The following is a 15,217-nucleotide window of genomic DNA, read 5'->3' as shown; positions in this document are numbered from 1 at the left end:
ATTCACATTTTTTAATAAGCATCTCAGTGTTTCTCATGTACACAGATATTTTTAAACTGCTATCTTAAAACTGGGGGCTTCCCAGGTGGCTCAGTGGTAAAGAATCTGCCTGTCAATAAAGGAGATGCAGGAGACACGGGTTTGATCCCTGGGTTGGGAAGATCCCCTGGAGAATGAAATGGCACTCCACTCAGTATTCTTGTCTGGAAAATCCCATGGACAGAGGAGTCTGGTAGGCTATAGGCCGTGGGGTCACAAAGAGTCAGATGGGAATGAGGAATTGAGCACACACATCTTTCAACTTAATTTCTCTTAGGCAAACCCTCAATGAGCCTGAGGAGCATAAGACTGATACTAATATTCCTTAAAATCCACCGTGGCCAGAATTTGTCCACGTCATAGTACATTGCTGTCTGAGCCACCACAGAAGGCCAATAGTACATCAGCATCAGGCAAAAACACAGGGACATTCCCCTTTCAAAATGAAAGCAGCAGAGCTGGCTGAATGGTAGCACTATTTATTACATTATCCAATCTTTCCCCTCCTGAAAGACCGACCTGCTGAAAAGCTTACACTTTACAAAACCATTTAGCATCTCAAACAGTCTATCACAAGATTTCCAACAGGATATCTCTAAATAAATCAAGCCACTACTAGCTGGCATTTAGACTCAGAGGTAAAGGCTATCCCATCTCCACAGAATCTTAATAAAAATGTTAAGACAGGAGAAAAGGGAAAGGGAAAAAAAAAGTGAAACAGAGAGATATCAGACTGGGTTTTCATACTCATATTGTACAACTAAAAAACTGGCCACATTCCCAGTGATGTGGTAACTGGCAGCAGCAGTTGACGAACTTTTTCTTAAAGGTTCAGATACCAAATAGCGCTTGCTTTGTTGACCACATGGTCTGTGTGGCAACTACCCAACTCGGCCCTGGTGCAGGCAACCGCGGACAACATGTAAACACACGGCTGCGGCCATATCCTCGTGGAACAGAGTCAGGTGGCGGCTGAGCATGACTCACACATGGTCCCGTGGGAAAGAGCAAACAAAAAGACTAGACTCGGCGGACCTAAGGCCTCTCCCATCTGCATACCTGATACGGGGCGGGGTCTGGTTAACATTTAGCCTCAGTTTACTTTCTCATCTATAAAGCAAGGCTAACAACCATCATGCAGGGTTGCTGTAAGGACAGAAAATGGTGTGGCTGAAACCCCGCTGCGGGACTTCCCTGGTGGCACAGTGGATAAGAATCTGCCTGCCAACACAGGGTACATGGGTGCGATCCCTTGTCCACGAAGGTCCCACGTGCCACGGAGCCTGTAAGCCCGTGTGCCACGACTACCGAAGCCCACACACCCAGAGCCTGCGGCCCACAGCAGGAGAAGGCACCTCCATGAGAAGCGCGTGCGCTGGAAGAGGAACACCCCCCACTGCTGCAGCAAGACACCCAACTCAGCCAGCTGAGCTGCTTCAAAGCAACGAAGACCCAGCTCAGCCAACAATAAATAAACAATTACAAATTTAAAAAAAAAATACACCACCACTCTGTCTGCAATACAGGGCAGTCAGTGAATGTATCATGAATACCCAAGGAGGTATCACTAGCAGCTTAACTAGCTAACTAATACGTTCCTGTAATACCTGTGCCACTACCCAGCACCCGGTATTAAACAAAGGAAAAAACTAAGAACAGCTTTTGCTGCAACGCCATGAGGAATGAGAACTTTTCCTCTTTCTGCATTAGCATGCAGAACAGTTCGTCTTCTTGCTGTCTGGCAGCCTTGCTAGAACAATGTCATGATCAAGGAAATACAATGGCTGTTAGATGCCTGTGACAAAAATGTAGAAACTGATTTGAAATGAATTTGCAGCCAACATCAATAGCCCCTTGTCATGGGAAGACCGTCCCTTTGCCCTCTCAAGAGACAGATGGAATGGAGACATGAAAGGAACACCACATTTCTCAGCAGGTTTGCAAAGCAGAATCTGAAAAACTTCTTCAAAAGCCGGCCCGCTCTGATCTTTGCAACTGATGTCTGTCTTGGAAAAAAGTCAAGCCACCTGGAAACGGTGCAGATCAAGCACCATGAACCAAAAGGACGGGTCAGAAGCCTCACCCCCAGCAGGCTCTCCCAGAGCTCTGGATGTGGGGAACCAGGGGGAGGGAGTCCAAACACAGAGGCACAGCTGCTGTCGCAAGAGCCCATCACGGGGGCCCTGGGATTGCCTCACTTCGGGCCATATCAAAGCAAAGGCAGGCTGCTAAGCCAAAGGGGATGTAACAATCATCTCAAAAGTCTTGGGAGTGAAACAAAAAGGAGCTCACCTAGAGCTGCCTCTTCTGACGTCCAGATGGCTCCCACTCTTCTACACAGCACTTGGGAGTTTAGGAAGAAGATTCTGTCACACTTTTCAACTCCAAATGCAACTGCCCCACATCTACCAACACAGGGCAACTCCATTAAAAAAAGTGAAGTATCTGAACATATCCTTTGAGAAAGTAATAGCGGGCAGAAAGGCATTTGCTTGCAAGCCTTCTCTGGGAACAGTATGTCCAGCCCTCCTGCCATCACACATCTCTGCTCTCCAGGCCCTCCCACCCAGACAGCGAGAGGACCCAAGGCGATGCTGGCTGCCTGGGTCAGCAAGTCAGTCCAGGTTCACAGTGAGAAGGGAGCGCTACACTGGATAGAATGAAGCCTCAGGAGGACAAGGGCTGTACTCCAGCCCTGTCGCTGCTGCCACTGCCATGGACAGATCATCACCTTCCTAAATACGCAGCCTCTGTAAAGGAAAGGGAGATGGTCCCAAAGGTATTGAAACGGCCTTCCACTCTCAACACCTTACAAGCCTCTGAATGGGAAAGACAGTGAGTCACTAGAGCAAATGACTTTTTACCAGTTATTCTCACAGGACCAAATTTCAGATTCATATGATTTTAAACTTCTCTAATAAGTTAGAGTAAGACTTACTCTAGTTGTGCTTTTAAAATCTGGGCTCACTTTCTTCTACAGAAGACTAAAACATTCTCTTCTTTCACTGTCCTACCAGGTCAAGGCAAAAACCAAACTGGGAGCTCAGCCACTCACAGGTAAGAATAAGGTGATTCAGAGTTAATGCAAGAATAGAACATGCAATGTCGTTTCATTGCTGTGACCAGAACAGATATTTTAACTCATCACAACGCTCATTAGACTGGATGCACCCTCAGAATCTCAGCACACCATTTTGGCAAACGAAAAGAAATCTAGTCTCTGCCCCTTATGAAGTTTGAAGTCCTGCAGCAACAGAGTGGCTGGGAAATGTCTTTCACCAAAATAGTTCTATTGCCTAAGACTCTAACAAAGAGAAACGAGCTCTGAGAATTAGCAGGTCTTCAAGATCTAACTCTTCAGCATAGATTGGAAGAACAGATAGGGGGTTCCAAGTAAGTATATTGTTGGATTTCAGACAGAAGGAAACAGGCAGGGAACGCGTTTCAAATAAATAGAACAGCTGCGAGAATTTACGTGCCAACAGACAAACCAGGAAATGATTCCAAGTAGAGGCTGCTTTTTAACGGTAACAGATTGCACACACGACTGTGATGGCTGGTAAAGTATAAGAGCCAAGACATTTGTGAGTGGAGACTTTTCCTGTGGGCTGCACACCTTTTTGCCTTCCATCCACACGCTGCTCTGCTGAGTGCCCCAAGGCACCAGCCCCCTACCATCTTGCTTCTGATTGGCTCAGTGGACGGGACCCTTGGGGAGGAGACAGGAGAGCGCAGGGGGATGTGGCCAGGCTCCTTGTCATCGCCGGTCCTTCGGCCACAGACACCACTGCCCTCATGGCTGCCTGCCTGTGCGATTCTTCCCACTGGTTCTGGAAAAAGTTCCCTCTTGCCTATTTACACCTAGAGACAGCAGCTGACAGCCCAGGGTAACAAGCTAGCTCCTGTGGTTTCTCTGAACCCTGCGCTATCTCGCTAAATAAACAGTATCTTAATTTAATTCTTTTTAAATTACCCAAATGGAGCATGCCATCTGTTTGACCGATAAACCCTAGAAAGCACAAAAACAGAGCAATTTAAATATTATGGTAGCAACACAGGGTTAGACAAAGAGATCAAATCAGGAGAATAGCCTCTGGAAAGACATCCTTGCTCTGAAATATAGAATGTGATAAAGAGGTGTTTGTAATCAGTGGAGAAGGTATAAATTGTTAATAAAAGTCTTTCAGCCAGCCAGCTATAGAACTGAAAAAGATAAATGGAGGTAAAATCTCTAACTCAAACCAAGGATAAAAATTTTAATTTTAAACCACATAAAATTGAGGGGAAACCCATGGATGTATTAAAGATATCTTTGCTGAGTGATTGCATGGCTCAGCACTGCTTGGGAGCAGAACCCGAGTAGTAAACAAGGCGAGCCTGTGGAGCATCCCCTCCACCAGGCAAAGGCGGCTACACAAACGTGCAGGAAAAATCAGCAGGCTGGAGGGACGACATGTGGGCACCCCTGGGAAGTGGCTGACTTTACACTGGGGGCCAGGGAAGCCCCCCCGACGAGGTAATGTGCTAAGTTAGAAGGATGAGAAACAGCTGGCCGTTAGAAGACGCAGGAAGCACGAGAGTCAAGGGTGAAGCAGCTCCCCAGCAAGAACGAACTCTACATGTCCGGGAGCGGGAGGGTGGCCAGACCGAGGAGGGCACCTGTGCTATGGAAGGAAAGGCAGGAGGAGATGGGGAAAGGTTTTATGGCCACAGGAAGAAGGCTGGGTTTTATTCCCAGTGTAAAGGGAAGCCAATGGAGGGTTTCCAGCAACATGATCTGGTTTACCTTCTAAAAAGTTACATAGAAATGTTCGGTACCATCAGTCATTAGGGAAATGCAAATCAAAAGTAGAAGATACCACTTCACGTCTAAAGTGGCTAAAAAAAACTGAATACAGCAAGTGTTGGCCAAAAGTGGAGAAACTGCAACCCTCTGCATTGCTGGTGGGAATGTTCAATGGCGCAGCCACTGGGGAAAACAGTTTACCAGTTCCTCACAAAGTTAAACAAAGAGTTTCCATATGACCCAGTCATGCTACTCCTAGCTATATACTCAAAAGGGCACAGGTATTCAAACAAAGACTTACACTCGGATGTCTGCAGCAGCACTAGTCACAACAGCCAAAAGACAGAACAAGTCAACTGTCCATCAACTAACAAATACATAAAATATATTCAAAGTATACACACACAATGGAATGTGGGCTCTAAAAGATCCTACGACATGGGTGAACCTTGAAAACATTATAGTAAGTTAAAGGATCATATTCTATAATTCCATTTATATGAAATACTCCAAAAAGTCCAAAGGAACGGAAAACAGGGAAGTGGCTGCCTGGGACTGGGCAAAGAAGAATTGGGAGAAACCACACAATGGGTGGAGGGTTTCCTTCTGGGATGGTGGAAATGTTTGGGACCTAAATAGAGGAAACTGGGGGGAAGGGATAGTTAGGGAGTTTGGGAGGGACAGGTACATACTCCTATATTTAAAATGGATAACCAACAAAGACCTCCTCTATCAGCACAGGGAACTCTGCTTAACGTCATGTGGCAGCCTGGATGGGAGGGGAGTCTGGGGGAGAATGGATGCATGTCTATGGATGCCTGAGTTCCTTTGCTATTACAACATTAATTGGCCATCAGTTCAGTTCAGTTTAGTCGCTCAGTCGTGTCTGATTCTTTGCAACCCCATGAATCGCAGCACGCCAGGCCTCCCTGTCCATCACTAACTCCCAGAGTAGACTCAGACTCACGTCCATCGAGTCCGTGATGCCATCCAGCCATCTCATTCTCTGTTGTCCCCTTCTACTCTTGCCCCCAATCCCTCCCAGCATCAGAGTCTTTTCCAACGAGTCAGCTCTTCGCATGAGGTAGCCAAAGTACTGGAGCTTCAGCTTCAGCATCATTCCCTCCAAAGAACACCCAGGGCTGATCTCCTTTAGAATGGACTGGTTGGATCTCCTTGCAGTCCAAGGAACTCTCAAGAGTCTTCTCCAACACCACAGTTCAAAAGCATCAATTCTTCGGCGCTCAGCTTTCTTCACAGTCCAACTCTCACATCCATACATGACCACAGGAAAAACCATAGGCTTGACTAGACGGACCTTTGTTGGCAAAGTAATGTCTCCGCTTTTGAATATGCTATCTAGGTTGGTCATAACTTTTCTTCCAAGGAGTAAGCATCTTTTAATTTCATGGCTGCAATCACCATCTGCAGTGATTTTGGAGCCCAGAAAAATAAAGTCTGACACTGTTTCCACTGTTTCCCCATCTATTTGCCATGAAGTGATGGGACCAGATGCCATGATCTTCGTTTTCTGAATGTCGAGCTTTAAGCCATACTCCAGTACAAAATACAAAGTTAAAGATAATAAACAGAGGAAATGACTGTGAATGTGAATGCCACTAAGTTGGACATCTTTTATTTTTTGGCTATGCCACATGGCTTATAGGATCTTAGTTCCCTGACAGGAATCAAATCTGAGCCTTCAGCAGTGAAAGCACGGAGTCCTAATCACTGGATCTCCAGGGAATTCCCTAAATCGCATATTTAAATTGCAATCTTTAAAATGATTAATTTTATGTTATGTAAATTTTACTTCAATTAAAAAAAAAAGAGAAGTCTATACAGTTCTTGGTTTCCTGCATAGCACTGTACTCTGTCCTGAAAATATCCCTGACAACAAAGTACCTAAAAATATTGGATACAATATAAAAATATTTTAATGTACATGCCTAAACTTTGAAGAAAGCATGAGAAGTCCTCAAAGGCTAAATCCAAATAGGATCCAAAGATATGGAGGCAATAAAGGCACAAGGGTCTGAAAGGCATGTCTCTAATCACCTCAAGAGGCAGGAGACCAATCCTGGGGCCTGAACAAGGTGCTGAGATGGATCAAAGACCCCCACATGCAGCTGGAACATCTGAATGGCTACAACCTATATATGAAATAAATAAATAAATATCTGAATGGCTACAACCTATATATGAAATAAGTAAATATATATATATATATATATATATATAGATAGATAGATCTGGGCCGCCCTCCTCCCCTACATCACTCCTGAAAGAACTCCTTAATCCCTTGGAACTTCCCAGGTGACAGGAGCAACTTTTGTTCTGACAAGTAAACTCTTGATGGGCTTCTGGATGGTGGCTGGTCGCCAGAAAGACCAAACATGATTAGAAGGTTGGAACTTCTAGCCCTAACCTCTATCCTCAGGGTATGGAAGGGGCACTGGAGATGAGATGGAAATCATGCCTACTTAATGAAACCTCTATAAGAGCCCATCGACTTCGGGACTCAGAGGGCTTCCAGGCTGGTGAGCACACACACGTGCTGGGATGGGGGTGCACTCCAACTATGCAGGGATACAAGCTTCATGTTCAGAAATGCCCTAGACCTCACTCTATGTATCTCTGAACCTGATTTTCCATCCGCATCATTTGTAATATCTGTTATAATAAACCAGTAAATATATGTACGTGTTTCCTAAAGTTCTGTGAGCTATTCATGCAAATTATCTAACCTGAGGAGAGTTCTGTGGGAACACCCGGTTTATAGCCTGATGGTCAGAAGTACAGGAGACTCAGACTTGCAAAGGGCATCTGAAGTGTGGTGGTCTTGTGGGACCAAGCCCTTAACCTGTGGGATCTGATGCCAACTCTGGGTACTTAGGGGATCCCAGGCGGCGCTACTGGTAAAGAACCCACCTGCCAGTGCAGGAGAGGTAAGAGGTGTGGATTCAACCCCTGGGTCAGGAAGATCCCCTGGAGAAGGAAATGGCAAGCACTCCAGCATCCCTGCCTGGAGAATCCCCATGGACGGAGGAGCCTGGCAGGCTACAGTCCATAGGCTCCCAAAGAGCAGGACACGACTGAAGCAACTTAGCATGCATGCTGGGTACTTAGTGTCAGAACTGAATTTAGTTTTTTTTTTTTAATATTTATTTTTATTTATTTGGCTGCTCTGGGCCTTAGCTGCACTGTGGCACGTGGAATCTTTTTTTTTCTGTTACAGCATGCACACTCTGAGCTGTAGCATGGGGGATCAAGTCCCCCAAACAGGGACTAAGTCCCTTGCATTGTGAGCACAAAGTCTTAGCCAATGGACCACCAGAAAAGTCCCAACAACTGACTCTGATTTTAAGACACCCAGCTGGCACTGAAGAATCGGTCAGTGTGGGCTGAAAAAACCCCACACATTTGCTGTCAGAAGTGTTAAGTTAAAAAGTTAGAAAAAGCAGCTACAGAGAAAAAGCTTCTCTTGGCAGGAACATGGCAAAGAGAAGGAGACGCCCCGGCTTTGGAGGGCGAATTCCAGCAGCCTGGCTGCATTATCATCTCTCAGGCTCTCTCAGAATCCATGAGTCACTTGAGGTCCTTTTGCTCCGGCCTAATGAGTGACACTGGAAGCTCTCCACTCGTGGAGGGAGGTGCTGGTTACTGCAGAGCTCTTCTGAGGAAAGTCCCACTGGAAGGGTGTCTTCCTCCTGGGGTGGTGTGAACCTCAGGCGGCTGACCCCACCTTCAGCATTGGGCTGTGACGGTTCTCCCTGTTCTGGTCCTCTGGTGATCTGTCCAGGTTCTCCTGTAATCCTTGGAATTTAATTTTCAGACTGTCGACTTTAAAAAAAAAACCACAGTGTGAGAGTTGTGAGTGAAGTTTTAGTTGCGGCAATGAGCAATAGCACCTCGGACAGCTCTGAGAAACTCTTTCAGAGCCGCAGGGTAAGGACAGTATGTATGTGATTTTGGTAAAGGGGCAAGTGAAAAGAAAGTGTGAGTCGCTCGGTCGTGTCTGACTCTCTGTGACTCCATACACTGTACCCCACCAGGCTCCTCTGTCCAATGGATTCTCCTGGCAAGAATACTGGAGTGGGGTGCCAGTCCCTTCTCAGGGGATCTTCCAGACTCAGCGACTGAACCCTGGTATCCTGCATCACAGGCAGACTCTTTACCAAATGAGCCACAAGGAAGCAGCTGGTCAAGGGGAAGGACAGACATGCAATGAAGCACGTATTTGCTGTAAGGCTTCTGCTGGTCTCGTGAAGCTTCTGTGAGTCATGAGCAAGAGTCAGTCACCGTGAAGGACTTTACTGCTTTTCTAGATGTGAGCAGATAAAAGAACTGGGCCCATAAAATTAGCTCCTGAGGATATCTATCTAAAGAGCCGTCCTGCCGGTTTCCCGGGGCACAGGGTGCCTCATTTCTGCTTTCCACCCTGAACTCCTTCGGCGGGTATTGAAGGTCAGCAGCTATAGCAGCGCATGAGTTAATCCTTGCAGAGGTGCATGGCAGGTGCCCACTGCAAGTGCCAATCTGTAGTTGACAATATTTTGTCTGTGGTTTCAAAGAGATTTGGGAAAGAGATGAATTATTTTAACAAGCTAAAGGAAAAAAAAAAAAAGATTGATTAGCTAGTCCCGGAGGAAGAAAAAAATAGTGTCTATTTCCCAACTCTCACAGTGGACTTCAGACCCTATAATACTCCTGGACAGATGTACTCTGTATGCCCTGCGTTGCTCTAGGGCCCTTGATGCCTCTCATCCAGCCCCCACCCCAACTCTGAGGAGCCCCCTCCCGCAGGCTCCGGCGGAAGCCTCCCAGGGGCTTAACAGGGGAAGCCAGGCAGGGAGCCAGTGATGTCTGGGGTCCCTGCTTCACTAATCTGTACCGTTTACACAGTTGTGAGAAAACCTCTGAAAAAGTACAAATTAAAAAAATTATTTTCTTTCTCCACAGTTTATCTTTGCCAGTTTCACTTCTAGATTCCTGAACCAAGACAGGTTCCTTTCCTCTATTTCCATAAATTGCATCATATTATTTTAGATCAACCACAGTGAGGTAGGATATTACGAAACAAGAAATATATACTTGGTCTCCATCCCCAGTTCCTAACACAGAGCTTCTAAAAGCCTTGGGATTTCCTGAGTATTAAGTATGAGAGAAACAGCCTTTGTTATACTTAGTAACTCCCTTTCAACCAAGCAGTAGTTTATGCTAACGAGGTGATTTTTGGCAGACAGGGGCGGCTGCCTGAGAAACCGACCTGGGATCAGAGAGCTGAAACTTGCAAAGCAACCCCACAACCTCCAGGACGGGAGGGGATGGGGGCTGCCTTAATCACCAGTGGTCTGTGACTAAATAAATCCTGCCTCTGTAATGGAATCTCTATAAAACCCTCAACAACTGGGTTCAGAGAGCCTCTGGGTGGTGAATGTGTCCAGGTGCTTGGAGAAGAGTGAACCCCAACTCTGCAGGGATAGAGCCCCTCTGTCCAGGACCTTCCAGACACTTCCCTGCATGTATTCTTGGTCAACGAGAAAAATGCTGCCTGCCCCACCGTAAACAAAAGGTGCTGCAGCTGTCGACTTAGAAAGTGGTCACAACCTGGAAGCTGAGAGTTATGTTTCCTCTGGTGGGAATTTTGGGGACTTCAAGTCTGGGAGACAGCACCTCCAGTGACCCGGAGAACTGTTCCAGGTGGTGGGGTGAGGGTGGGGGAGGAGTCAGGTTATACAGAAGCTTGCAGCAGGAGCAGACAGTCTCAACATCAAAAGATTACCATGAACTAAGGGAAACCACGTATCTCAAGTTAAGGAATTTAGCGCTTTTCTATAAATGGGAAGAAGCAAGAGTCTGGGCTTACTGAAATGGTTCCTTTCATTTGCAGCTCACTATCTGGGGCCAGCATACTGTGATTTTATTATTCACATCCTTAATTCCTTGCTTACCACAGGGAGCAAGGGCCGTTGGCATCAGCAGGGCTTTTGGGCGGCAGGCAGTGTTCTTCCGGGGCTCAGAAATTCACATCTGGTGGGCCAGCAACCCAGACAGCTGTGACCTCCTTGTTCATTGACATGGCAGGAAATAGTCCCTTTCACAGAGCCAGTGAGCCATCACGTTACAGCCTCCCTGACGGTGAGCAGGATGCCTGCCATCTAGCAGTCTGCCTCCGGAGCCACCCCCCACCCCAGGGCAGGGCACGCTGGCCCTAGATAACCAGGAATGATTTCAGAGAGCCAGATTCCTACATCCTCCCATACACAGAAAAGCAGTACCTTTCTTAACCTGAGAAACTTGGTTTTCTCTTTTAGCTAATCAGTTACTTTATTGATGGCTATGCTGGGTCTTCGCGCTGCACGTGGCCTCTCTCTAGCTGTTGTATGCGGGCTTTATGCCGCAGTGTGTCTCTTACTGAGGAGCACGGCTCTATCATGCAGGCTCAGCCAGCAGCTGCAGCTCGCGGGCTCCATGCGGGCTCAGCAGCCGTGGAGCATAGGTTTAGCTGCTCTGCAGCACGTGGACTCTTTCCGAACCAGGACAGAACCCGTGTCCCCTGCATTGGCCGGTGAATTCTTAACCCCTGGACCACCAGGGAAGCCTTGGTCTTCTTTAACTAACAGTACTTTTGATGTTCTTGGAGAAGGAAATGGCAACCCACCCAGTATCCTTGCCTGGAAAATCTCATGGACAGAGGAGCCTGGTGGGCTGGAGTTCATGGGGTCACAAAGAGTTGGGCACGACTGAGCGACTAACACACTTTGATGTTCTGGCTACCTGGTCTTTGTTACAAAAACTCTCACATATGTCTCCTCCCGGCTTCTTCAGAGTAGTACCTTAGAGCACGTGACAAGCTGTGTCTTGGGCCTAGGCCCTCAGTTTTGTCCATTGAATAAAACACAATTCTAAACTTTTAGGTTGAACATTTTTCAGTTGATATCATCTGGCTGTTTGCCTGTATACTCTGTAATGAACCAATAATAGTAAGTAAAGTGTCTCCCTGGATGCTGTGAACATTCTAGCAAATTACTAAGCCTGAGGAGGGGATCGCAGGCGCCCCCAATTTGATTTGTAGCCAAAACAGGGCAGAAGAGTGGGTAACGTGAGGACCCACAACTTGTGATCGGCCTCTGAAGTGGGGACAGCTTTGCGGGACTAAGCGCTTCACCTATGGAGTCTGTGCTGCTTCTGGGTAGCTAGTGCCAGAATTACTTTATGTGAGGGAAAAAAATTCAGACCTAGTATCCAAAGTGTTGTGAGTAGAGAAATAATTTCCTTTTACGATGTTATTTAGATTCCTAGAAAAAGTTCAAATGCTTGTCCAATTTGCTTTTACGATGTTATTTAGATTCCTAGAAAAAGCTCAAATACTTGTCAAAAGAATTTAAGAACAGCACTCCCCACACCAGATCTCTATGCGCTACTATCAAAAAGCATAAGAGACACAAATAAAGCTGCACAGTCAATAGGTTCCATAAACAAGCTGACCGAGGGCCAGAACCATTCAATTTGAATTGGCCGTGAGTGTGTTCTAAGCTGGTTTACAGCCCAGTCTCTTTACGATTCAAGGCAACACACAGCCCTAAGCTCTGGCATCAAAACAGCAACCAACAAATCAGCATTATCCTAGCAAAATTCAACCAAACATCTGGACCCAAACACTTGGACACAAAAAGGCATTTAGTACACTCTAGGACAGCGGCAAATAAAACTGGATTCACACATTTGAATGGGGTATTTCAGCTGACATCTTATGAAAGGCCTGTTAGCCACAGATGGACGAAAGCAAGACAGAAAAACCCTATCACTACATTTGAGGGCTCTGAACAGCTGGGGAGACTGTATGCGGCTAGGAATACTGCTGTGGCCCTTCTTAAAAAATATTATCTGCTACATACCCTTCTACTTTTATACCAAATTTTATAAAATTTAGTTTAACATGCTCAATACCATGAGTCACAAAATTTCTATCCGTAAACATCCTCAATTGTGGATTTAAAAAAATGGATTACTATATAGGAATTCTAATGATTAATTTTATTTTTAATCTACTCATCATATCAGTTTAGTTGCTCAGTCGTGTCTGACTCTTTGCGACCCCATGGACTGCAGCACGCCAGGCCTCCCTGTCTATCACCAACTCCTGGAGCTCACTCAAATTCATGTCCATCGAGTAGGTGATGCCATCCAGCCATCTCATCTTCTGTCATCCCGTTCTCCACCTGCCTTCAATCTTTCCTAGCATCTGGGTCTTTTCTAATGAGTCAGTTCTTCACATCAGGTGACCAGAGTATTGGAACTTCAGCTTCAGCATCAGTCCTTTCAATGAATATTCAGGACTGACTTCCTTTAGGATGGACTGGTTGGATCTCCCTGCAGCCCAAGGGACTCTCAAGAGTCTTCTCCAACAACACAGTTCAAAAGCATCAATTCTCTGGCACTCAGCTTTCTTTATAGTCCAGCTCTCACATCCATACATGACTACTGGGAAAACCATAGCTTTGACCAGCCAGACCTTTGTCGGCAAAGTAGTCTCTGCTCTTTAATATGCTGTCTAGGTTGGTCATAGCTATTCTTCTAAGGAGTCAGTGTCTTTTAATTTCAGGGCTGCAGTCACATCTGCAGTGATTTTGGAGCCCAAGAAAATAAAGTCTGACACTGTTTCCATTGTTTCTCCATCTATTTGCCATGAAGTGATGGGACCAGATGCCATGATCTTAGTTTTCTGAATGCTGAGTTTTAAGCCAACTTTTTCACTCTTCTCCTTCACTTTCAACAAGAGGCTCTTTAGTTCTTCTTTGCTTTCTGCCATAAGGGTGGTATCATCTGTATATCTGAGGTTATTGATATTTCTCCTGGCAATCTTGATTCCAGCTTGTGCTTCTTCCAGCCCAGCATTTTGCATGATATATTTTGCACATAAGTTAAATAAGCAGGGTGACAATATACAGCCTTGATGTACTACTTTCCCAATTTGGAACTAGTCTGTTGCTCCATGTCCAGTTCTAACTGTTGCTTCTTGACCTGCATACAGATTTCTCAGGAGGCAGGTCAGGTGGTCTGGTATTCCCATCTCTTTCAGAATTTTCCACAGTTTATTGTGATCCACACAGTCAAAGGCTTTGGCATAGTCAATAAAGCAGAGGTAGATATTTTTCTCAACCTCTCTTGCTTTTTCAATGATCCAACAAATGTTGGCAATTTGATCCGTGGTTCCTCATGAATCTCCTCATACATAGGATTTACATAGACAGAAACCAAGTCCAATGATAAAAGACTTGCCCATGACTAAGAACCCCCAAAATCATTACCAAAATGATGTCATATTCTTAAGTAAAATATCTTAAAAATAATACACTTAAAGCCACTGATCCAAAATACTGATTGTTTTTCAATGTATATTATACTCTGTTGTTCTACAGAATATTGAGATACTTGGTAAACGGATAGTCTTTGGTCAACAAGTCTGTAAATCTCAGGTTAACAAAGACTCTTTGAACAGATGAAAAAAATAAAAAATACTCAACAGGGTATTCACCCTGGTAGTCCAGTGGTTAAGAATCCACCTTGCCATCCAGGTGACTTGGGTTCAATCCCAAGTGGTAGAACTAAGATCCTGCATTCCGCAAAGCAACTCAGCTATGTGCCACAATGACTGAAGCCCGCCTGCCCCGAGCCAGGGCAGCACGACCAGAGCCCGTGCGACGCCAGCACGGAGCTGGCGCTCCAGAGCCCGTGTGACGCCAGCACGGAGCTGGCGCTCCAGAGCCCGTGGGCCACAACTGTGGAGTCCTCATACTGCAGTGAAGATCCTGCAGGCCACAACTAAGACCTGGCCTGGCCAAATAAACAAACACGGTAATTAATTCAAAACCACTCAACAAAACATTAGCCAAATCTAGCAACACAGAAAGAATCATACACCATGATCAAGTCAGATTCACCCCAGCATCACAAGGATGGTTCAACAAATGCAAAATCAATGTGATACATCACATCAACATGAGATAAGACAAAAACCACATGATTGGCTCAGTAGATGCAGAAAAAGCATTTGATAAAATTCAACATCCATTCATGATAAAAACTCTTACCAAAGTGTGTAGAGAAGCATTACAAAAGCCATTTATGACAGATCCATAGCCAACATGATACTAAATGGTGAAAAGTGGGAAGCCTTCCCAATAAATCCTGGAACAAGACAGGATGCTCACTCTCACCACTGCTTCAACACAATATTGGAAGTCAGAGTCAAAGCAATCAGACACACACAGAAAAGAAATGAAATGTGTCCAAACTGGAAGGGAAGAGGTAAAACTGCCAGTATATGTGCAGATGACATGACACTCCACATAGGAAGCCCTGAAGACTCAGGAGATAAACTAGTAA

The 15,217-nt window shown here is 45.6% G+C and overlaps 1 protein-coding gene across 5 annotated transcripts in view; it reads right to left on the bottom strand.

The window, feature by feature from the left end:
- Positions 1-15,217, bottom strand: part of TOM1L1 (target of myb1 like 1 membrane trafficking protein) — a 60,617-nt gene that overhangs the window by 21,820 nt on the left and 23,580 nt on the right. The gene's annotated exons all lie outside the window — the stretch shown is intronic.

The sequence above is a fragment of the Ovis aries genome, chromosome 11 (assembly GCF_016772045.2).
Source record: "Ovis aries strain OAR_USU_Benz2616 breed Rambouillet chromosome 11, ARS-UI_Ramb_v3.0, whole genome shotgun sequence".
NCBI classification, from domain to species: Eukaryota; Metazoa; Chordata; class Mammalia; order Artiodactyla; family Bovidae; genus Ovis; species Ovis aries.
This window is presented reverse-complemented; position numbering and strand designations above follow the sequence as displayed.